Genomic DNA, 23615 nt, shown 5'->3' with positions numbered 1-23615 from the left:
GAAACAGAAGGGCTGAAAGAGAGGGCGAGAAACAGAAGGCGAGAAACAGAGGGCAAGAAACAGAGGGCGAGAAACTGAGGGCGAGAAACAGAGGGGCTGAAACAGAGGGGCTGAAACAGAGGGGTTGAAACAGAGTGGCTGAAACAGAGGGCGAGAAACAGAGGGCGAGAAACAGAGGAGCTGAAACAGATGGGCTGAAACAGAGGGGCTGAAACAGAGGGGCTGAAACAGAGGGGCTGAAACAGAGGGGCTGCAACAGAGGGCGAGAAATAGAAAGGGCTGAAACAGAGGGGCTGATACAGAGGGGCTGAAACAGAGGGGCTGAAACAGAGGGGCTGAAACAGAGGGGCTGAAACAGAGGGCGACAAACAGAGGGCGAGAAACAGAGGGGCTGAAGCAGATGGGCTGAAACAGAGGGGCTGAAACAGAGGGGCTGAAACAGAGGGGCTGCAACAGAGGGCGAGAAACAGAGGGGCTGAAACAGAGGGGCTGAAACAGAGGGCGAGAAACAGAGGGGCTGAAACAGAGGGCGAGAAACAGAGGGGCTGAAACAGAGGGGCTGAAACAGAGGGGCTGAAACAGAGGGGCTGGAACAGAGGGCGAGAAACAGAGGGGCTGAAACAGAGGGGCTGAAACAGAGGGGCTGAAACAGAGGGCAAGAAACAGAGGGCGAGAAACAGAGGGGCTGAAACAGAGGGCGAGAAACAGAGGGGCTGAAACAGAGGGGCTGAAACAGAGGGGCTGAAACAGAGGGGCTGAAAGAGAGGGCGAGAAACAGAGGGCGAGAAACAGAGAGCGAGAAACAGAGTGCGAGAAACAGAGGGGCTGAAAGAGAGGGGCTGAAACAGAGGGGCTGAAACAGAGGGGCTGAAACAGAGGGGCTGAAACAGAGGGCGAGAAACAGAGGGCGAGAAACAGAGGGGCTGAAACACAGGGGCTGATACAGAGGGGCTGAAACAGAGGGGCTGAAACAGAAGGCGAGAAACAGAGGGGCTGAAACAGAGGGGCTGAAACAGAGGGCGAGAAACAGAGGGGCTGAAACAGAGGGGCTGAAACAGAGGGGCTGAAACAGAGGGGCTGTAACAGCGGGCGAGAAACAGAGGGGCTGAAACAGTGGACGAGAAACAGAGGGGCTGCAACAGAGGGGGAGAAACAGAGGGCGAGAAAGAGAGGGGCTGAAACAGAGGGGCTGAAACAGAGGGGCTGAAACAGAGGGCGAGAAACAGAGGGGCTGAAACAGAGGGGCTGAAACAGAGGGTCTGAAACAGAGGGCGAGAATCAGAGGGCGAGAAACAGAGGGCGAGAAACAGAGGGGCTGAAACAGAAGGGCTGAAACAGAGGGCGAGAAACAGAGGGCGAGAAACAGAAGGCGAGAAACAGAGGGCGAGAAACAGAGGGGCTGAAACAGAGGGGCTGAAACAGAGGGCGAGAAACAGAGGGGCTGAACCAGTGGGGCTGAAACAGAGCCGCTTAAACAGAGGGGCAGAAACAGAGGGAGAGAAACAGTGGGCGAGAAACAGAGGGCGAGAAACAGAGGGGCTGAAACAGAGGGGCTGAAACAGAGGGGCTGAAACAGAGGGCGAGAAACAGAGGGCGAGAAACAGAGAGCCAGAAACAGATGGCGAGAAACAGAGGGCGAGAAACAGAGGGGCTGAAACAGAGGTGCTGAAAGAGAGGGGCTGAAACAGAGGGGCTGAAACAGAGGGCGAGAAACAGAGGGCGAGAAACAGAGGGGCTGAAACCGAGGGGCTGATACAGAGGGGCTGAAACAGAGGGGCTGAAACAGAGGGCGAGAAACAGAGGGGCTGAAACAGTGTGCGAGAAACAGAGGGGCCGAAACAGAGGGGCTGAACAAGAGGGGCTGAACCAGAGGGGCTGAAACAGAGGGCGAGAAACAGAGGGCGAGAAACAGAGAGCGAGAAACAGAGGGCGAGAAACAGAGGGCGAGAAACAGAGGGGCTGAAACAGAGGGGCTGAAACAGAGGGGCTGAAACAGAGGGCGAGAAACAGAGGGCGAGAAACAGAGGGGTTGAAACAGAGGGGCTGATACCGAGGGGCTGAAACAGAGGGGCTGGAACAGAGGGCGAGAAACAGAGGGGCTGAAACAGAGGGGCTGAAACAGAGGGCGAGAAACAGAGGGGCTGAAACAGAGGGGCTGAAACAGAGGGGCTGAAACAGAGGGCGAGAAACAGAGGGGCTGAAACAGAGGGCGAGAAACAGAGGGGCTGAAACAGAGGGCGAGAAACAGAGGAGCTGAAACAGAGGGGCTGAAACAGAGGGGCTGAAACAGAGGGGCTGAAACAGAGGGACTGAAACAGAGGGCGAGAAAAAGAGGGGCTGAAACAGAGGGGCTGCTACAGAGGGCGCGAAACAAAGGGCGAGAAACAGAGGGCGAGAAACAGAAGGGCTGAAAGAGAGGGCGAGAAACAGAAGGCGAGAAACAGAGGGCAAGAAACAGAGGGCGAGAAACAGAGGGCGAGAAACAGAGGGGCTGAAACAGAGGGCGAGAAACAGAGGGCGAGAAACAGAGGAGCTGAAACAGAGGGGCTGAAACAGAGGGGCTGAAACAGAGGGGCTGAAACAGAGGGGCTGAAACAGAGGGCGAGAAACAGAGGGGCTGAAACAGAGGGGCTGAAACAGTGGTCGCGAAACATAGGGCGAGAAACAGAGGGCGAGAAACAGAGGGGCTGAAACAGAGGGCGAGAAACAGAAGGCGAGAAACAGAGGGCAAGAAACAGAGGGCGAGAAACAGAGGGCGAGAAAGAGAGGGGCTGAAACAGAGGGGCTGAAACACAGGGGCTGAAACAGAGGGGCTGAAACAGAGGGGCTGAAACAGAGGGGCTGAAACAGAGGGGCTGCAACAGAGGGCGAGAAACAGAGAGGCAGAAACAGAGGGGCTGAAACAGAGGGCGAGAAACATAGGGGCTGAAACAGAGGGCGAGAAACAGAGGGGCTGAAACAGAGGGGCTGAAACAGAGGGGCTGAAACAGAGGGGCTGAAACAGAGGGGCTGGAACAGAGGGCGAGAAACAGAGGGGCTGAAACAGAGGGGCTGAAACAGAGGGGCTGAAACAGAGGGCGAGAAACAGAGAGCGAGAAACAGAGGGGCTGAAACAGAGGGCGAGAAACAGAGGGGCTGAAACAGAGGGGCTGAAACAGAGGGGCTGAAACAGAGGGGCTGAAAGAGAGGGCGAGAAACAGAGGGCGAGAAACAGAGAGTGAGAAACAGAGGGCGAGAAACAGAGGGGCTGAAAGAGAGGGGCTGAAACAGAGGGGCTGAAACAGAGGGGCTGAAACAGAGGGGCTGAAACAGAGGGCGAGAAACAGATGGCGAGAAACAGAGGGGCTGAAACAGAGGGGCTGATACAGAGGGGCTGAAACAGAGGGGCTGAAACAGAGGGCGAGAAACAGAGGGGCTGAAACAGAGGGGCTGAAACAGAGGGCGAGAAACAGAGGGGCTGAAACAGAGGGGCTGAAACAGAGGGGCTGAAACAGAGGGGCTGAAAAAGCGGGCGAGAAACAGAGGGGCTGAAACAGAGGGTGAGAAACAGAGTGGCTGAAACAGAGGGGGAGAAACAGAGGGCGAGAAACAGAGGGGCTCAAACAGAGGGGCTGAAACAGAGGGGCTGAAACAGAGGGCGAGAAACAGAGGGGCTGAAACAGAGGGGCTGAAACAGAGGGGCTGAAACAGAGGGCGAGAATCAGAGGGCGAGAAACAGAGGGCGAAAAACAGAGGGCGAGATACAGAGGGGCTGAAACAGAGGGGCTGAAACAGAGGGGCTGAAACAGAGGGCGAGAATCAGAGGGCGAGAAACAGAGTGCGAAAAACAGAGGGGCTGAAACAGAAGGGCTGAAACAGAAGGGCTGAAACAGAGGGCGAGAAACAGAGGGCGAGAAACAGAAGGCGAGAAACAGAGGGCGAGAAACAGAGGGGCTGAAACAGAGGGGCTGAAACAGAGGGCGAGAAACAGAGGGGCTGAACCAGAGGGGCTGAAACAGAGCGGCTAAAACAGAGGTGCAGAAACAGGGCGAGAAACAGTGGGCGAGAAACAGAGGGCGAGAAACAGAGGGGCTGAAACAGAGGGGCTGAAACAGAGGGGCTGAAACAGAGGGCGAGAAACAGAGGGCGAGAAACAGAGAGCCAGAAACAGAGGGCGAGAAACAGAGAGCGAGAAACAGACGGGGTGAAACAGAGGGGCTGATACAGAGGGGCTGAAACAGAGGGGCTGGAACAGAGGGCGAGAAACAGAGGGGCTGAAACAGATGGGCTGAAACAGAGGGCGAGAAACAGAGGGGCTGAAACAGAGGGGCTGAAACAGAGGGGCTGAAACAGAGGGCGAGAAACAGACGGGCTGAAACAGAGGGCGAGAAACAGAGGGGCTGAAACAGAGGGCGAGAAACAGAGGCCGAGAAACAGAGGAGCTGAAACAGAGGGGCTGAAACAGAGGTGCTGAAACAGAGGGGCTGAAACAGAGGGACTGAAACAGAGGGCGAGAAACAGAGGGGCTGAAAGAGAGGGGCTGAAACAGAGGGCGAGAAACAAAGGGCGAGAAACAGAGGGCGAGAAACAGAGGGGCTGAAAGAGAGGGCGAGAAACAGAAGGCGAGAAACAGAGTGCAAGAAACAGAGGGCGAGAAACAGAGGGCGAGACACAGAGGGCGAGAAACAGAGGGACTGAAACAGAGGGGCTGAAACAGAGTGGCTGAAACAGAGGGCGAGAAACAGAGGGCGAGAAACAGAGGAGCTGAAACAGATGGGCTCAAACAGAGGGGCTGAAACAGAGGGGCTGCAACAGAGGGCGAGAAACAGAGGGGCTGAAACAGAGGGGCTGATACAGAGGGTCTGAAACAGAGGGGCTGAAACAGAGGGCGAGATACAGAGGGGCTGAAACAGAGGGCGAGAAACAGAGGGGCGGAAACAGAGGGGCTGAAACAGAGGGGCTGAAACAGAGGGGCTGAAACAGAGGGGCTGAAACAGAGGGCGAGAAACAGAGGGGCAGAAACAGAGGGGCTGAAACAGAGGGGCTGAAACAGAGGGCGAGAAACAGAGGGAGAGAAACAGAGGGGCTGAAACAGAGGGCGAGTAACAGAGGGGCTGAAACAGATTGGCTGAAACAAAGGGGCTGAAACAGAGGGCGAGAATCAGAGGGCCTGGAACAGAGGGCGAGAAACAGAGGGGCTGAAACAGAGGGGCTGAAACAGAGGGGCTGAAACAGAGGGCGAGAAACAGAGGGCGAGAAACAGAGGGCGAGAAACAGAGGGGCTGAAACAGAGGGCGAGTAACAGAGGGGCTGAAACAGATTGGCTGAAACAGAGGGGCTGAAACAGAGGGCGAGAATCAGAGGGCGAGAAACAGAGGGCGAAAAACAGAGGGCGAGAAACAGAGGGGCTGAAACAGAAGGGCTGAAACAAAGGGCTGAAACAGAGGGCGAGAAACACAGGGCGAGAAACAGAAGGCGAGAAACAGAGGGCGAGAAACAGAGGGGCTGAAACAGAGGGGCTGAAACAGAGGGCGAGAAACAGAGGGGCTGAACCAGATGGGCTGAAACAGAGCGGCTAAAACAGAGGGGCAGAAACAGAGGGCGAGAAACAGTTGGCGAGAAACAGAGGGCGAGAAACAGAGGGGCTGAAACATAGGGGCTGAAACAGAGGGGCTGAAACAGAGGGCGAGAAACAGAGGGCGAGAAACAGAGAGCCAGAAACAGAGGGCGAGAAACAGAGGGCGAGAAACAGAGGGGCTGAAACAGAGGTGCTGAAAGAGAGGGGCTGGAACAGAGGGGCTGAAGCAGAGGGCGAGAAACAGAGGGCGAGAAACAGAGGGGCTGAAACAGAGGGGCTGATACAGAGGGGCTGAAACAGAGGGGCTGAAACAGAGGGCGAGAAACAGAGGGGCTGAATCAGTGGGCGAGAAACAGAGGGGCTGAAACAGAGGGGCTGAACCAGAGGGGCTGAAACAGAGGGGCTGAAACAGAGGGCGAGAAACAGAGGGCGAGAAACAGAGAGCGAGAAACAGAGGGGCGAGAAACAGAGTGCGAGAAACAGAGGGGCTGAAACAGAGGGGCTGAAACAGACGGGCTGAAACAGAGGGCGAGAAAGAGAGGGCGAGAAACAGAGGGGTTGAAACAGAGGGGCTGATACAGAGGGGCTGAAACAGAGGGGCTGGAACAGAGGGCGAGAAACAGAGGGGCTGAAACAGAGGGGCTGAAAGAGAGGGCGAGAATCAGAAGGCGAGAAACAGAGGGCAAGAAACAGAGGGCGAGAAACAGAGGGCGAGAAACAGAGGGGCTGAAACAGAGGGGCTGAAACAGAGTGGCTGAAACAGAGGGCGAGAAACAGAGGGCGATAAACAGAGGAGCTGAAACAGATGGGCTGAAACAGAGGGGATGAAACAGAGGGGCTGAAACAGAGGGGCTGCAACAGAGGGCGAGAAACAGAGGGGCTGAAACAGAGGGGCTGATACAGAGTGGCTGAAACAGAGGGGCTGAAACAGAGGGGTAGAAACAGAGGGGCTGAAACAGAGGGCGAGAAACAGAGGGGCGGAAACAGATGGGGTGAAACAGAGTGGCTGAAACAGAGGGGCTGAAACAGAGGGGCTGAAACAGAGGGGCTGAAACAGAGGGGCTGAAACAGAGGGCGAGAAACAGAGGGGCTGAAACAGAGGGCGAGAAACAGAGGGGCTGAAACAGAGGGCGAGAAACAGAGGGCGAGAAACAGAGGAGCTGAAACAGAGGGGCTGAAACAGAGGGGCTGAAACAGAGGGGCTGAAACAGAGGGACTGAAACAGAGGGCGAGAAACAGAGGGGCTGAAACAGAGGGGCTGATACAGAGGGCGCGAAACAAAGGGCGAGAAACAGAGGGCGAGAAACAGAGGGGCTGAAAGAGAGGGCGAGAAACAGAAGGCGAGAAACAGAGTGTAAGAAACAGTGGGCGAGAAACAGAGGGCGAGAAACAGAGGGGCTGAAACAGAGGGCGAGAAACAGAGGGGCGGAAACAGAGGGGCTGAAACAGAGGGGCTGAAACAGAGGGGCTGAAACAGAGGGGCTGAAACAGAGGGCGAGAAACAGAGGGGCTGAAACAGAGGGGCTGAAACAGAGGGGCTGAAACAGAGGGCGAGAAACAGAGGGCGAGAAACAGAGGGGCTGAAACAGAGGGCGAGAAACAGAGGGGCTGAAACAGAGGGGCTGAAACAGAGGGGCTGAAACAGAGGGGCTGAAAGAGAGGGCGAGAAACAGAGGGCGAGAAACAGAGTGCGAGAAACAGAGGGCGAGAAACAGAGGGGCTGAAAGAGAGGGGCTGAAACAGAGGGGCTGAAACAGAGGGGCTGAAACAGAGGGGCTGAAACAGAGGGCGAGAAACAGAGGGCGAGAAACAGAGGGGCTGAAACAGAGGGGCTGATACAGAGGGCTGAAACAGAGGGGCTGAAACAGAGGGCGAGAAACAGAGGGGCTGAAACAGAGGGGCTGAAACAGAGGGCGAGAAACAGAGGGGCTGAAACAGAGGGGCTGAAACTGAGGGGCTGAAACAGAGGGGCTGAAACAGCGGGCGAGAAACAGAGGGGCTGAAACAGAGGGCGAGAAACAGAGGGGCTGAAACAGAGGGGGAGAAACAGAGGGCGAGAAACAGAGGGGCTGAAACAGAGGGGCTGAAACAGACGGGCTGAAACAGAGGGCGAGAAACAGAGGGGCTGAAACAGAGGGGCTGAAACAGAGGGGCTGAAACAGAGGGCGAGAATCAGAGGGCGAGAAACAGAGGGCGAAAAACAGAGGGCGAGAAACAGAGGGGATGAAACAGAGGGGCTGAAACAGAGGGGCTGAAACAGAGGGCGAGAAACAGAGGGCGAGAAACAGAGAGCCAGAAACAGAGGGCGAGAAACAGAGGGCGAGAAACAGAGGGGCTGAAACAGAGGTGCTGAAAGAGAGGGGCTGAAACAGAGGGGCTGAAACAGAGGGCGAGAAACAGAGGGCGAGAAACAGAGGGGCTGAAACAGAGGGGCTGATACAGAGGGGCTGAAACAGAGGGGCTGAAACAGAGGGCGAGAAACAGAGGGGCTGAATCAGTGGGCGAGAAACAGAGGGGCTGAAACATAGGGGCTGAACCAGAGGGGCTGAAACAGAGGGGCTGAAACAGAGGGCGAGAAACAGAGGGCGAGAAACAGAGAGCGAGAAACAGAGGGCGAGAAACAGAGGGTGAGAAACAGAGGGGCTGAAACAGAGGGGCTGAAACAGAGGGGCTGAAACAGAGGGCGAGAAACAGAGGGCGAGAAACAGAGGGGGTGAAACAGAGGGGCTGATACAGAGGGGCTGAAACAGAGGGGCTGGAACAGAGGGCGAGAAACAGAGGGGCTGAAACAGAGGGGCTGAAACAGAGGGCGAGAAACAGAGGGGCTGAAACAGAGGGGCTGAAACAGAGGGGCTGAAACAGAGGGCGAGAAACAGAGGGGCTGAAACAGAGGGCGAGAAACAGAGGGGTGAAACAGAGGGCGTGAAACAGAGGGCGAGAAACAGAGGAGCTGAAACAGAGGGGCTGAAACAGAGGGGCTGAAACAGAGGTGCTGAAACAGAGGGACTGAAACAGAGGGCGAGAAACAGAGGGGCTGAAACAGAGGGGCTGATACAGAGGGCGCGAAACAAAGGGCGAGAAATAGAGGGCGAGAAACAGAGGGCGAAAAACAGAGGGGCTGAAACAGAAGGGCTGAAACAGAAGGGCTGAAACAGAGGGCGAGAAAGAGAGGGCGAGAAACAGAAGGCGAGAAACAGAGGGCGAGAAACAGAGGGGCTGAAACAGAGGGGCTGAAACAGAGGGCGAGAAACAGAGGGGCTGAACCAGAGGGGCTGAAACAGAGCGGCTAAAACAGAGGGGCAGAAACAGAGGGCGAGAAACAGTGGGCGAGAAACAGAGGGCGAGAAACAGAGGGGCTGAAACAGAGGGGCTGAAACTGAGGGGCTGAAACAGAGGGGCTGAAACAGAGGGCGAGAAACAGAGAGCCAGAAACAGCGGGCGAGAAACAGAGGGCGAGAAACAAAGGGGGTGAAACAGAGGGGCTGATACAGAGGGGCTGAAACAGAGGGGCTGGAACAGAGGGCGAGAAACAGAGGGGCTGAAACAGAGGGGCTGAAACAGAGGGCGAGAAACAGAGGGGCTGAAACAGAGGGGCTGAAACAGAGGGGCTGAAACAGAGGGCGAGAAACAGAGGGGCTGAAACAGAGGGGCTGAAACAGAGGGGCTGAAACAGAGGGCGAGAAACAGAGGGCGAGAAACAGAGGAGCTGAAACAGAGGGGCTGAAACAGAGGGGATGAAACAGAGGGGCTGAAACAGAGGGACTGAAACAGAGGGCGAGAAACAGAGGGGCAGAAACAGAGGGGCTGATACAGAGGGCGCGAAACAAAGGGCGAGAAACAGAGGGCGAGAAACAGAGGGGCTGAAAGAGAGGGCGAGAAACAGAAGGCGAGAAACAGAGGGCAAGAAACAGAGGGCGAGAAACAGAGGGCGAGAAACAGAGTGGCTGAAACAGAGGGGCTGAAACAGAGGGGCTGAAACAGAGTGGCAGAAACAGAGGGCGAGAAACAGAGGGCGAGAAGCAGAGGAGCTGAAACAGATGGGCTGAAACAGAGGGGCTGAAACAGAGGGGCTGAAACAGAGGGGCTGCAACAGAGGGCGAGAAACAGAGGGGCTGAAACAGAGGGGCTGATACAGAGGGGCTGAAACAGAGGGGCTGAAACAGAGGGCGAGAAACAGAGGGGCTGAAACAAAAGGGCGAGAAACAGAGGGCGAGAAACTGAGGGGCTGAAACAGAGGGCGAGTAACAGAGGGGCTGAAACAGATTGGCTGAAACAAAGGGGCTGAAACAGAGGGCGAGAATCAGAGGGCCTGGAACAGAGGGCGAGAAACAGAGGGGCTGAAACAGAGGGGCTGAAACAGAGGGGCTGAAACAGAGGGCGAGAAACAGAGGGCGAGAAACAGATGCGAGAAGCAGAGGGGCTGAAACAGAGGGCGAGTAACAGAGGGGCTGAAACAGATTGGCTGAAACAGAGGGGCTGAAACAGAGGGCGAGAATCAGAGGGCGAGAAACAGAGGGCGAAAAACAGAGGGCGAGAAACAGAGGGGCTGAAACAGAGGGGCTGAAACAGAGGGGCTGAAACAGAGGGCGAGAATCAGAGGGCGAGAAACAGAGGGCGAAAAACAGAGGGGCTGAAACAGAAGGGCTGAAACAGAAGGGCTGAAACAGAGGGCGAGAAACACAGGGCGAGAAACAGAAGGCGAGAAACAGAGGGGCTGAAACAGAGGGGCTGATACAGAGGGGCTGAAACAGAGAGCGAGAAACAGAGGGGCTGAACCAGAGGGGCTGAAACAGAGCGGCTAAAACAGAGGGGCAGAAACAGAGGGCGAGAAACAGTTGGCGAGAAACAGAGGGCGAGAAACAGAGGGGCTGAAACAGAGGGGCTGAAACAGAGGGGCTGAAACATAGGGGCTGAAACAGAGGGGCTGAAACAGAGGGCGAGAAACAGAGGGCGAGAAACAGTTGGCGAGAAACAGAGGGCGAGAAACAGAGGGGCTGAAACAGAGGGGCTGAAACAGAGGGGCTGAAACAGAGGGCGAGAAACAGAGGGCGAGAAACAGAGAGCCAGAAACAGAGGGCGAGAAACAGAGGGCGTGAAACAGAGGGGCTGAAACAGAGGTGCTGAAAGAGAGGGGCTGAAACAGAGGGGCTGAAACAGAGGGCGAGAAACAGAGGGCGAGAAACAGAGGATCTGAAACAGAGGGGCTGATACAGAGGGGCTGAAACAGAGGGGCTGAAACAGAGGGCGAGAAACAGAGGGGCTGAAACAGTGGGCGAGAAACAGAGGGGCTGAAACAGAGGGGCTGAACCAGAGGGGCTGAAACAGAGGGGCTGAAACAGAGGGCGAGAAACAGAGGGCGAGAAACAGAGAGAGAGAAACAGAGGGCGAGAAACAGAGGGCGAGAAACAGAGGGGCTGAAACAGAGGGGCTGAAACAGAGGGGCTGAAACAGAGGGCGAGAAACAGAGGGCCAAAAACAGAGGGGTTGAAACAGAGGGGCTGATACAGAGGGGCTGAAACAGAGGGGCTGGAACAGAGGGCGAGAAACAGAGGGGCTGAAACAGAGGGGCTGAAACAGAGGGCGAGAAACAGAGGGGCTGAAACAGAGGGGCTGAAACAGAGGGGCTGAAACAGAGGGCGAGAAACAGAGGGGCTGAAACAGAGGGCGAGAAACAGAGGGGCTGAAACAGAGGGGCTGAAACAGAGTGGCAGAAACAGAGGGCGAGAAACAGAGGGCGAGAAGCAGAGGAGCTGAAACAGATGGGCTGAAACAGAGGGGCTGAAACAGAGGGGCTGAAACAGAGGGGCTGCAACAGAGGGCGAGAAACAGAGGGGCTGAAACAGAGGGGCTGATACAGAGGGGCTGAAACAGAGGGGCTGAAACAGAGGGCGAGAAACAGAGGGGCTGAAACAGAGGGCGAGAAACAGAGGGCGAGAAACTGAGGGGCTGAAACAGAGGGCGAGAATCAGAGGGGCTGAAACAGAGGGCGAGAAACAGAGGGCGAGAAACTGAGGGGCTGAAACAGAGGGCGAGTAACAGAGGGGCTGAAACAGATTGGCTGAAACAAAGGGGCTGAAACAGAGGGCGAGAATCAGAGGGCCTGGAACAGAGGGCGAGAAACAGAGGGGCTGAAACAGAGGGGCTGAAACAGAGGGGCTGAAACAGAGGGCGAGAAACAGAGGGCGAGAAACAGAGGGCGAGAAACAGAGGGGCTGAAACAGAGGGCGAGTAACAGAGGGGCTGAAACAGATTGGCTGAAACAGAGGGGCTGAAACAGAGGGCGAGAATCAGAGGGCGAGAAACAGAGGGCGAAAAACAGAGGGCGAGAAACAGAGGGGCTGAAACAGAGGGGCTGAAACAGAGGGGCTGAAACAGAGGGCGAGAATCAGAGGGGCTGAAACAGAAGGGCTGAAACAGAAGGGCTGAAACAGAGGGCGAGAAACATAGGGCGAGAAACAGAAGGCGAGAAACAGAGGGGCTGAAACAGAGGGGCTGATACAGAGGGGCTGAAACAGAGGGCGAGAAACAGAGGGGCTGAACCAGAGGGGCTGAAACAGAGCGGCTAAAACAGAGGGGCTGAAACAGAGGGCGAGAAACAGAGGGCGAGAAACAGAGGGGATGAAACAGAGGGGCTGAAACAGAGGGGCTGAAACAGAGGGCGAGAAACAGAGGGCGAGAAACAGAGAGCCAGAAACAGAGGGCGAGAAACAGAGGGCGAGAAACAGAGGGGCTGAAACAGAGGTGCTGAAAGAGAGGGGCTGAAACAGAGGGGCTGAAACAGAGGGCGAGAAACAGAGGGCGAGAAACAGAGGGGCTGAAACAGAGGGGCTGATACAGAGGGGCTGAAACAGAGGGGCTGAAACAGAGGGCGAGAAACAGAGGGGCTGAATCAGTGGGCGAGAAACAGAGGGGCTGAAACATAGGGGCTGAACCAGAGGGGCTGAAACAGAGGGGCTGAAACAGAGGGCGAGAAACAGAGGGCGAGAAACAGAGAGCGAGAAACAGAGGGCGAGAAACAGAGGGTGAGAAACAGAGGGGCTGAAACAGAGGGGCTGAAACAGAGGGGCTGAAACAGAGGGCGAGAAACAGAGGGCGAGAAACAGAGGGGGTGAAACAGAGGGGCTGATACAGAGGGGCTGAAACAGAGGGGCTGGAACAGAGGGCGAGAAACAGAGGGGCTGAAACAGAGGGGCTGAAACAGAGGGCGAGAAACAGAGGGGCTGAAACAGAGGGGCTGAAACAGAGGGGCTGAAACAGAGGGCGAGAAACAGAGGGGCTGAAACAGAGGGCGAGAAACAGAGGGGTGAAACAGAGGGCGTGAAACAGAGGGCGAGAAACAGAGGAGCTGAAACAGAGGGGCTGAAACAGAGGGGCTGAAACAGAGGTGCTGAAACAGAGGGACTGAAACAGAGGGCGAGAAACAGAGGGGCTGAAACAGAGGGGCTGATACAGAGGGCGCGAAACAAAGGGCGAGAAATAGAGGGCGAGAAACAGAGGGCGAAAAACAGAGGGGCTGAAACAGAAGGGCTGAAACAGAAGGGCTGAAACAGAGGGCGAGAAAGAGAGGGCGAGAAACAGAAGGCGAGAAACAGAGGGCGAGAAACAGAGGGGCTGAAACAGAGGGGCTGAAACAGAGGGCGAGAAACAGAGGGGCTGAACCAGAGGGGCTGAAACAGAGCGGCTAAAACAGAGGGGCAGAAACAGAGGGCGAGAAACAGTGAGCGAGAAACAGAGGGCGAGAAACAGAGGGGCTGAAACAGAGGGGCTGAAACAGAGCGGCTGAAACAGAGGGGCTGAAACAGAGGGCGAGAAACAGAGAGCCAGAAACAGCGGGCGAGAAACAGAGGGCGAGAAACAAAGGGGGTGAAACAGAGGGGCTGATACAGAGGGGCTGAAACAGAGGGGCTGGAACAGAGGGCGAGAAACAGAGGGGCTGAAACAGAGGGGCTGAAACAGAGGGCGAGAAACAGAGGGGCTGAAACAGAGGGGCTGAAACAGAGGGGCTGAAACAGAGGGCGAGAAACAGAGGGGCTGAAACAGAGGGGCTGAAACAGAGGGGCTGAAACAGAGGGCGAGAAACAGAGGGCGAGAAACAGAGGAGCTGAAACAGAGGGGCTGAAACAGAGGGGATGAAACAGAGGGGCTGAAACAGAGGGACTGAAACAGAGGGCGAGAAACAGAGGGGCAGAAACAGAGGGGCTGATACAGAGGGCGCGAAACAAAGGGCGAGAAACAGAGGGCGAGAAACAGAGGGGCTGAAAGAGAGGGCGAGAAACAGAAGGCGAGAAACAGAGGGCAAGAAACAGAGGGCGAGAAACAGAGGGCGAGAAACAGAGTGGCTGAAACAGAGGGGCTGAAACAGAGGGGCTGAAACAGAGTGGCAGAAACAGAGGGCGAGAAACAGAGGGCGAGAAGCAGAGGAGCTGAAACAGATGGGCTGAAACAGAGGGGCTGAAACAGAGGGGCTGAAACAGAGGGGCTGCAACAGAGGGCGAGAAACAGAGGGGCTGAAACAGAGGGGCTGATAGAGAGGGGCTGAAACAGAGGGGCTGAAACAGAGGGCGAGAAACAGAGGGGCTGAAACAGAGGGCGAGAAACAGAGGGCGAGAAACTGAGGGGCTGAAACAGAGGGCGAGTAACAGAGGGGCTGAAACAGATTGGCTGAAACAAAGGGGCTGAAACAGAGGGCGAGAATCAGAGGGCCTGGAACAGAGGGCGAGAAACAGAGGGGCTGAAACAGAGGGGCTGAAACAGAGGGGCTGAAACAGAGGGCGAGAAACAGAGGGCGAGAAACAGATGCGAGAAACAGAGGGGCTGAAACAGAGGGCGAGTAACAGAGGGGCTGAAACAGATTGGCTGAAACAGAGGGGCTGAAACAGAGGGCGAGAATCAGAGGGCGAGAAACAGAGGGCGAAAAACAGAGGGCGAGAAACAGAGGGGCTGAAACAGAGGGGCTGAAACAGAGGGGCTGAAACAGAGGGCGAGAATCAGAGGGCGAGAAACAGAGGGCGAAAAACAGAGGGGCTGAAACAGAAGGGCTGAAACAGAAGGGCTGAAACAGAGGGCGAGAAACACAGGGCGAGAAACAGAAGGCGAGAAACAGAGGGGCTGAAACAGAGGGGCTGATACAGAGGGGCTGAAACAGAGAGCGAGAAGCAGAGGGGCTGAACCAGAGGGGCTGAAACAGAGCGGCTAAAACAGAGGGGCAGAAACAGAGGGCGAGAAACAGTTGGCGAGAAACAGAGGGCGAGAAACAGAGGGGCTGAAACAGAGGGGCTGAAACAGAGGGGCTGAAACAGAGGGCGAGAAACAGAGGGCGAGAAACAGAGAGCCAGAAACAGAGGGCGAGAAACAGAGGGCGCGAAACAGAGGGGCTGAAACAGAGGTGCTGAAAGAGAGGGGCTGAAACAGAGGGGCTGAAACAGAGGGCGAGAAAAAGAGGGCGAGAAACAGAGGATCTGAAACAGAGGGTCTGATACAGAGGGGCTGAAACAGAGGGGCTGAAACAGAGGGCGAGAAACAGAGGGGCTGAAACGGTGGGCGAGAAACAGAGGGGCTGAAACAGAGGGGCTGAACCAGAGGGGCTGAAACAGAGGGGCTGAAACAGAGGGCGAGAAACAGAGGGCGAGAAACAGAGAGAGAGAAACAGAGGGCGAGAAACAGAGGGCGAGAAACAGAGGGGCTGAAACAGAGGGGCTGAAACAGAGGGGCTGAAACAGAGGGCGAGAAACAGAGGGCCAGAAACAGAGGGGTTGAAACAGAGGGGCTGATACAGAGGGGCTGAAACAGAGGGGCTGGAACAGAGGGCGAGAAACAGAGGGGCTGAAACAGAGGGGCTGAAACAGAGGGCGAGAAACAGAGGGGCTGAAACAGAGGGGCTGAAACAGAGGGGCTGAAACAGAGGGCGAGAAACAGAGGGGCTGAAACAGAGGGCGAGAAACAGAGGGGCTGAAACAGAGGGGCTGAAACAGAGTGGCAGAAACAGAGGGCGAGAAACAGAGGGCGAGAAGCAGAGGAGCTGAAACAGATGGGCTGAAACAGAGGGGCTGAAACAGAGGGGCTGAAACAGAGGGGCTGCAACAGAGGGCGAGAAACAGAGGGGCTGAAACAGAGGGGCTGATACAGAGGGGCTGAAACAGAGGGGCTGAAACAGAGGGCGAGAAACAGAGGGGCTGAAACAGAGGGCGAGAAACAGAGGGCGAGAAACTAAGGGGCTGAAACAGAGGGCGAGTAACAGAGGGGCTGAAACAGATTGGCTGAAACAAAGGGGCTGAAACAGAGGGCGAGAATCAGAGGGCCTGGAACAGAGGGCGAGAAACAGAGGGGCTGAAACAGAGGGGCTGAAACAGAGGGGCTGAAACAGAGGGCGAGAAACAGAGTGCGAGAAACAGAGGGCGAGAAACAGAGGGGCTGAAACAGAGGGCGAGTAACAGAGGGGCTGAAACAGATTGGCTGAAACAGAGGGGCTGAAACAGAGGGCGAGAATCAGAGGGCGAGAAACAGAGGGCGAAAAACAGAGGGCGAGAAACAGAGAGGCTGAAACAGAGGGGCTGAAACAGAGGGGCTGAAACAGAGGGCGAGAATCAGAGGGCGAGAAACAGAGGGCGAAAAACAGAGGGGCTGAAACAGAAGGGCTGAAACAGAAGGGCTGAAACAGAGGGCGAGAAACATAGGGCGAGAAACAGAAGGCGAGAAACAGAGGGGCTGAAACAGAGGGGCTGATACAGAGGGGCTGAAACAGAGGGCGAGAAACAGAGGGGCTGAACCAGAGGGGCTGAAACAGAGCGGCTAAAACAGAGGGGCAGAAACAGAGGGCGAGAAACAGTTGGCGAGAAACAGAGGGCGAGAAACAGAGGTGCTGAAACAGAGGGGCTGAAACAGAGGGGCTGAAACAGAGGGCGAGAAACAGAGGGCGAGAAACAGAGAGCCAGAAACAGAAGGCGAGAAACAGAGGACGCGAAACAGAGGGGCTGAAACAGAGGTGCTGAAAGAGAGGGGCTGAAACAGAGGGGCTGAAACAGAGGGCGAGAAACAGAGGGCGAGAAACAGAGGATCTGAAACAGAGGGGCTGATACAGAGGGGCTGAAACAGAGGGGCTGAAACAGAGGGCGAGAAACAGAGGGGCTGAAACAGTGGGCGAGAAACAGAGGGGCTGAAACAGAGGGGCAGAACCAGAGGGGCTGAAACAGAGGGGCTGAAACAGAGGGCGACAAACAGAGGGCGAGAAACAGAGAGAGAGAAACAGAGGGCGAGAAACAGAGGGCGAGAAACAGAGGGGCTGAAACAGAGGGGCTGAAACAGAGGGGCTGAAACAGAGGGCATGAAACAGAGGGACAGATACAGAGGGGTTGAAACAGAGGGGCTGATACAGAGGGGCTGAAACAGAGGGGCTGGAACAGAGGGCGAGAAACAGAGGGGCTGAAACAGAGGGGCTGAAACAGAGGGCGAGAAACAGAGGGGCTGAAACAGAGGGGCTGAAACAGAGGGGCTGAAACAGAGGGCGAGAAACAGAGGGGCTGAAACAGAGGGCGAGAAACAGAGGGGCTGAAACAGAGGGCGAGAAACAGAGGGGCTGAAACAGAGGGGCTGAAACAGAGGGACTGAAACAGAGGGCGAGAAACAGAGGGGCTGAAACAGAGGGGCTGATACAGAGGGCGCGAAACAAAGGGCGAGAAACAGAGGGCGAGAAACAGAGGGGCTGAAAGAGAGGGCGAGAAACAGAAGGCGAGAAACAGAGTGTAAGAAACAGTGGGCGAGAAACAGAGGGCGAGAAACAGAGGGGCTGAAACAGAGGGGCTGAAACAGAGGGGCTGAAACAGAGTGGCTGAAACAGAGGGCGAGAAACAGAGGGCGAGAAACAGAGGAGCGGAAACAGATGGGCTGAAACAGAGGGGCTGAAACAGAGGGGCTGAAACAGAGGGGCTGCAACAGAGGGCGAGAAACAGAGGGGCTGAAACAGAGGGGCTGATACAGAGGGGCTGAAACAGAGGGGCTGAAACAGAGGGCGAGAAACAGAGGGGCTGAAACAGAGGGCGAGAAACAGAGGGGCGGAAACAGAGGGGCTGAAACAGAGGGGCTGAAACAGAGGGACTGAAACAGAGGGGCTGAAACAGAGGGCGAGAAACAGAGGGGCTGAAACAGAGGGACTGTAACAGAGGGGCTGAAACAGAGGGCGAGAAACAGAGGGCGAGAAACAGAGGGGCTGAAACAGAGGGCGAGTAACAGAGGGGCTGAAACAGATTGGCTGAAACAGAGGGGCTGAAACAGAGGGCGAGAAACAGAGGGCGAGAAACAGAGAGCGAGAAACAGAGGGCGAGAAACAGAGTGCGAGAAACAGAGGGCGAGAAACAGAGGGGTTGAAACAGAGGGGCTGAAAGAGAGGGCCTGAAACAGAGGGGCTGAAACAGAGGGGCTGAAACAGAGGGCGAGAAACAGAGGGCGAGAAACAGAGGGGCTGAAACAGAGGGGCTGATACAGAGGGGCTGAAAAAGAGGGGCTGAAACAGAGGGCGAGAAACAGAGGGGCTGAAACAGAGGGGCTGAAACAGAGGGCGAGAAACAGAGGGGCTGAAACAGAGGGGCTGAAACAGCGGGCGAGAAACAGAGGGGCTGAAACAGAGGGCGAGAAACAGAGGGCGAGAAACAGAGGGGCTGAAACAGAGGGGCTGCTACAGAGGGGATGAAACAGAGGGGCTGAAACAGAGGGCGAGAAACAGAGGGGCTGAAACAGTGGGCGAGAAACAGAGGGGCTGAAACAGAGGGGCTGAACCAGAGGGGCTGAAACAGAGGGGCTGAAACAGAGGGCGAGAAACAGAGGGCGAGAAACAGAGAGAGAGAAACAGAGGGCGAGAAACAGAGGGCGAGAAACAGAGGGGCTGAAACAGAGGGGCTGAAACAGAGGGGCTGAAACAGAGGGCGAGAAACAGAGGGGCTGAAACAGACGGCGAGAAACAGAGGGGTGAAACAGAGGGCGTGAAACAGAGGGCGAGAAACAGAGGAGCTGAAACAGAGGGGCTGAAACAGAGGGGCTGAAACAGAGGTGCTGAAACAGAGGGACTGAAACAGAGGGCGAGAAACAGAGGGGCTGAAACAGAGGGGCTGATACAGAGGGCGCGAAACAAAGGGCGAGAAATAGAGGGCGAGAAACAGAGGGCGAAAAACAGAGGGGCTGAAACAGAAGGGCTGACACAGAAGGGCTGAAACAGAGGGCGAGAAACAGAGGGCGAGAAACAGAAGGCGAGAAACAGAGGGCGAGAAACAGAGGGGCTGAAACAGAGGGGCTGAAACAGAGGGCGAGAAACAGAGGGGCTGAACCAGAGGGGCTGAAACAGAGCGGCTAAAACAGAGGGGCAGAAACAGAGGGCGAGAAACAGTGGGCGAGAAACAGAGGGCGAGAAACAGAGGGGCTGAAACAGAGGGGCTGAAACAGAGGGGCTGAAACAGAGGGGCTGAAACAGAGGGCGAGAAACAGAGAGCCAGAAACAGCGGGCGAGAAACAGAGGGCGAGAAACAAAGGGGGTGAAACAGAGGGGCTGATACAGAGGGGCTGAAACAGAGGGGCTGGAACAGAGGGCGAGAAACAGAGGGGCTGAAACAGAGGGGCTGAAACAGAGGGCGAGAAACAGAGGGGCTGAAACAGAGGGGCTGAAACAGAGGGGCTGAAACAGAGGGCGAGAATCAGAGGGGCTGAAACAGAGGGCGAGAAACAGAGGGGCTGAAACAGAGGGCGAGAAACAGAGGGCGAGAAACAGAGGAGCTGAAACAGAGGGGCTGAAACAGAGGGGATGAAACAGAGGGGCTGAAACAGAGGGACTGAAACAGAGGGCGAGAAACAGAGGGGCAGAAACAGAGGGGCTGATACAGAGGGCGCGAAACAAAGGGCGAGAAACAGAGGGGGAGAAACAGAGGGGCTGAAAGAGAGGGCGAGAAACAGAAGGCGAGAAACAGAGGGCAAGAAACAGAGGGCGAGAAACAGAGGGCGAGAAACAGAGTGGCTGAAACAGAGGGGCTGAAACAGAGGGGCTGAAACAGAGTGGCAGAAACAGAGGGCGAGAAACAGAGGGCGAGAAGCAGAGGAGCTGAAACAGATGGGCTGAAACAGAGGGGCTGAAACAGAGGGGCTGAAACAGAGGGGCTGCAACAGAGGGCGAGAAACAGAGGGGCTGAAACAGAGGGGCTGATACAGAGGGGCTGAAACAGAGGGGCTGAAACAGAGGGCGAGAAACAGAGGGGCTGAAACAGAGGGCGAGAAACAGAGGGCGAGAAACTGAGGGGCTGAAACAGAGGGCGAGTAACAGAGGGGCTGAAACAGATTGGCTGAAACAAAGGGGCTGAAACAGAGGGCGAGAATCAGAGGGCCTGGAACAGAGGGCGAGAAACAGAGGGGCTGAAACAGAGGGGCTGAAACAGAGGGGCTGAAACAGAGGGCGAGAAACAGAGGGCGAGAAACAGATGCGAGAAACAGAGGGGCTGAAACAGAGGGCGAGTAACAGAGGGGCTGAAACAGATTGGCTGAAACAGAGGGGCTGAAACAGAGGGCGAGAATCAGAGGGCGAGAAACAGAGGGCGAAAAACAGTGGGCGAGAAACAGAGGGGCTGAAACAGAGGGGCTGAAACAGAGGGGCTGAAACAGAGGGCGAGAATCAGAGGGCGAGAAACAGAGGGCGAAAAACAGAGGGGCTGAAACAGAAGGGCTGAAACAGAAGGGCTGAAACAGAGGGCGAGAAACACAGGGCGAAAACAGAAGGCGAGAAACAGAGGGGCTGAAACAGAGGGGCTGATACAGAGGGGCTGAAACAGAGAGCGAGAAACAGAGGGGCTGAACCAGAGGGGCTGAAACAGAGCGGCTAAAACAGAGGGGCAGAAACAGAGGGCGAGAAACAGTTGGCGAGAAACAGAGGGCGAGAAACAGAGGGGCTGAAACAGAGGGGCTGAAACAGAGGGGCTGAAACAGACGGCGAGAAACAGAGTGGCAGAAACAGAGGGCGAGAAACAGAGGGCGAGAAGCAGAGGAGCTGAAACAGATGGGCTGAAACAGAGGGGCTGAAACAGAGGGGCTGAAACAGAGGGGCTGCAACAGAGGGCGAGAAACAGAGGGGCTGAAACAGAGGGGCTGATACAGAGGGGCTGAAACAGAGGGGCTGAAACAGAGGGCGAGAAACAGAGGGGCTGAAACAGAGGGCGAGAAACAGAGGGCGAGAAACTAAGGGGCTGAAACAGAGGGCGAGTAACAGAGGGGCTGAAACAGATTGGCTGAAACAAAGGGGCTGAAACAGAGGGCGAGAATCAGAGGGCCTGGAACAGAGGGCGAGAAACAGAGGGGCTGAAACAGAGGGGCTGAAACAGAGGGGCTGAAACAGAGGGCGAGAAACAGAGTGCGAGAAACAGAGGGCGAGAAACAGAGGGGCTGAAACAGAGGGCGAGTAACAGAGGGGCTGAAACAGATTGGCTGAAACAGAGGGGCTGAAACAGAGGGCGAGAATCAGAGGGCGAGAAACAGAGGGCGAAAAACAGAGGGCGAGAAACAGAGAGGCTGAAACAGAGGGGCTGAAACAGAGGGGCTGAAACAGAGGGCGAGAATCAGAGGGCGAGAAACAGAGGGCGAAAAACAGAGGGGCTGAAACAGAAGGGCTGAAACAGAAGGGCTGAAACAGAGGGCGAGAAACATAGGGCGAGAAACAGAAGGCGAGAAACAGAGGGGCTGAAACAGAGGGGCTGATACAGAGGGGCTGAAACAGAGGGCGAGAAACAGAGGGGCTGAACCAGAGGGGCTGAAACAGAGCGGCTAAAACAGAGGGGCAGAAACAGAGGGCGAGAAACAGTTGGCGAGAAACAGAGGGCGAGAAACAGAGGTGCTGAAACAGAGGGGCTGAAACAGAGGGGCTGAAACAGAGGGCGAGAAACAGAGGGCGAGAAACAGAGAGCCAGAAACAGAAGGCGAGAAACAGAGGACGCGAAACAGAGGGGCTGAAACAGAGGTGCTGAAAGAGAGGGGCTGAAACAGAGGGGCTGAAACAGAGGGCGAGAAACAGAGGGCGAGAAACAGAGGATCTGAAACAGAGGGGCTGATACAGAGGGGCTGAAACAGAGGGGCTGAAACAGAGGGCGAGAAACAGAGGGGCTGAAACAGTGGGCGAGAAACAGAGGGGCTGAAACAGAGGGGCAGAACCAGAGGGGCTGAAACAGAGGGGCTGAAACAGAGGGCGACAAACAGAGGGCGAGAAACAGAGAGAGAGAAACAGAGGGCGAGAAACAGAGGGCGAGAAACAGAGGGGCTGAAACAGAGGGGCTGAAACAGAGGGGCTGAAACAGAGGGCATGAAACAGAGGGACAGATACAGAGGGGTTGAAACAGAGGGGCTGATACAGAGGGGCTGAAACAGAGGGGCTGGAACAGAGGGCGAGAAACAGAGGGGCTGAAACAGAGGGGCTGAAACAGAGGGCGAGAAACAGAGGGGCTGAAACAGAGGGGCTGAAACAGAGGGGCTGAAACAGAGGGCGAGAAACAGAGGGGCTGAAACAGAGGGCGAGAAACAGAGGGGCTGAAACAGAGGGCGAGAAACAGAGGGGCTGAAACAGAGGGGCTGAAACAGAGGGACTGAAACAGAGGGCGAGAAACAGAGGGGCTGAAACAGAGGGGCTGATACAGAGGGCGCGAAACAAAGGGCGAGAAACAGAGGGCGAGAAACAGAGGGGCTGAAAGAGAGGGCGAGAAACAGAAGGCGAGAAACAGAGTGTAAGAAACAGTGGGCGAGAAACAGAGGGCGAGAAACAGAGGGGCTGAAACAGAGGGGCTGAAACAGAGGGGCTGAAACAGAGTGGCTGAAACAGAGGGCGAGAAACAGAGGGCGAGAAACAGAGGAGCGGAAACAGATGGGCTGAAACAGAGGGGCTGAAACAGAGGGGCTGAAACAGAGGGGCTGCAACAGAGGGCGAGAAACAGAGGGGCTGAAACAGAGGGGCTGATACAGAGGGGCTGAAACAGAGGGGCTGAAACAGAGGGCGAGAAACAGAGGGGCTGAAACAGAGGGCGAGAAACAGAGGGGCGGAAACAGAGGGGCTGAAACAGAGGGGCTGAAACAGAGGGACTGAAACAGAGGGGCTGAAACAGAGGGCGAGAAACAGAGGGGCTGAAACAGAGGGACTGTAACAGAGGGGCTGAAACAGAGGGCGAGAAACAGAGGGCGAGAAACAGAGGGGCTGAAACAGAGGGCGAGTAACAGAGGGGCTGAAACAGATTGGCTGAAACAGAGGGGCTGAAACAGAGGGCGAGAAACAGAGGGCGAGAAACAGAGAGCGAGAAACAGAGGGCGAGAAACAGAGTGCGAGAAACAGAGGGCGAGAAACAGAGGGGTTGAAACAGAGGGGCTGAAAGAGAGGGCCTGAAACAGAGGGGCTGAAACAGAGGGGCTGAAACAGAGGGCGAGAAACAGAGGGCGAGAAACAGAGGGGCTGAAACAGAGGGGCTGATACAGAGGGGCTGAAAAAGAGGGGCTGAAACAGAGGGCGAGAAACAGAGGGGCTGAAACAGAGGGGCTGAAACAGAGGGCGAGAAACAGAGGGGCTGAAACAGAGGGGCTGAAACAGCGGGCGAGAAACAGAGGGGCTGAAACAGAGGGCGAGAAACAGAGGGCGAGAAACAGAGGGGCTGAAACAGAGGGGCTGCTACAGAGGGGATGAAACAGAGGGGCTGAAACAGAGGGCGAGAAACAGAGGGGCTGAAACAGTGGGCGAGAAACAGAGGGGCTGAAACAGAGGGGCTGAACCAGAGGGGCTGAAACAGAGGGGCTGAAACAGAGGGCGAGAAACAGAGGGCGAGAAACAGAGAGAGAGAAACAGAGGGCGAGAAACAGAGGGCGAGAAACAGAGGGGCTGAAACAGAGGGGCTGAAACAGAGGGGCTGAAACAGAGGGCGAGAAACAGAGGGGCTGAAACAGACGGCGAGAAACAGAGGGGTGAAACAGAGGGCGTGAAACAGAGGGCGAGAAACAGAGGAGCTGAAACAGAGGGGCTGAAACAGAGGGGCTGAAACAGAGGTGCTGAAACAGAGGGACTGAAACA

This window comes from Stegostoma tigrinum, unplaced genomic scaffold, assembly GCF_030684315.1.
Source record: "Stegostoma tigrinum isolate sSteTig4 unplaced genomic scaffold, sSteTig4.hap1 scaffold_48, whole genome shotgun sequence".
NCBI classification, from domain to species: domain Eukaryota; kingdom Metazoa; phylum Chordata; class Chondrichthyes; order Orectolobiformes; family Stegostomatidae; genus Stegostoma; species Stegostoma tigrinum.
The sequence above is the reverse complement of the archived record's forward strand: the minus strand, read 5'-3'. Positions refer to the sequence as shown.